Genomic DNA, 1,139 nt, shown 5'->3' on the forward strand with positions numbered 1-1,139 from the left:
TAAACTTCTAGGGGACATTTGCGAGTAAGCCTAACCTAGAATCATGCATCGAAACAGGTTAAAAACATTTTCCGGCTTTTTGAAATCAGTAACTTACGGGTACATCAGACTACATCAAGTAAACTTCTAGGGGACATTTGCGAGTAAGCCTAACCTAGAATCATGCATCGAAACAGGTTAAAAACATTTTCCGGCTTTTTGAAATCAGTAACTTACGGGTACATCAGACTACATCAAGTAAACTTCTAGGGGACATTGCGAGTAAGCCTAACCTAGAATCATGCATCGAAACAGGTTAAAAACATTTTCCGGCTTTTTGAAATCAGTAACTTACGGGTACATCAGACTACATCAAGTAAACTTCTAGGGGACATTTGCGAGTAAGCCTAACCTAGAATCATGCATCGAAACAGGTCAAACTACTTTTGTAGAAAAATATTGTTTTTTGGGTTTTTAGGAAGGAATGACATATATTTATTCTATTATTTATTTACATGACATGGTTTAAATAAAACATTTTTATTTCTTTAAGTTACATTTTTATTTAAAATAAAATTTCTTACATTTAGCTAATACAATTTAAATAAATTAATATCTGAAATCTTGCTTGCTTTCCAGTCGAGGATGCTTTTCACGAGATAGTAGTGTCGCTGTCATAACACCTTCGCGATTTTGCTCTAATACGCGTTTCGATACATTAGTATTGAACATGTCTCTCAGTTCCCTGAATGTGGACCGGAATTTTAGGGTCACTCCATGGACACTCATTGCTTTGTAGATATTGTACTAGATGTTCATGAGGAATATTTAGCGTAAAGGCTGGTTCGGATATATTTGAATAATCATCCATATCTATCATATTAGTATAGTCGGTGCATTCGAAATTTATTTCGGGTGTTTTGTAATCTCTCAATTGCGTCAGGTCTTCCACATTATTACGGTAATATAAGATTTTTCTTATAGCTGAATCTCGTATTTCTTTTTTATTATCAAACAACATTGCTAATAAAATATTTTCCGAGTGAGCATAGTATGCGTTTTCTTTAGCAACATTGTTCACAATTTGTCTTAAATTCGAGTCTAAATATTGCGTCCAGCTAATAAATTTATAAATAATATACTACCATACACCACAGAGT

The sequence above is a fragment of the Ctenocephalides felis genome, unplaced genomic scaffold, assembly GCF_003426905.1.
Source record: "Ctenocephalides felis isolate EL2017-DRISC unplaced genomic scaffold, ASM342690v1 CF-g0.4_SCAFFOLD_03571, whole genome shotgun sequence".
Lineage (NCBI taxonomy): Eukaryota > Metazoa > Arthropoda > Insecta > Siphonaptera > Pulicidae > Ctenocephalides > Ctenocephalides felis.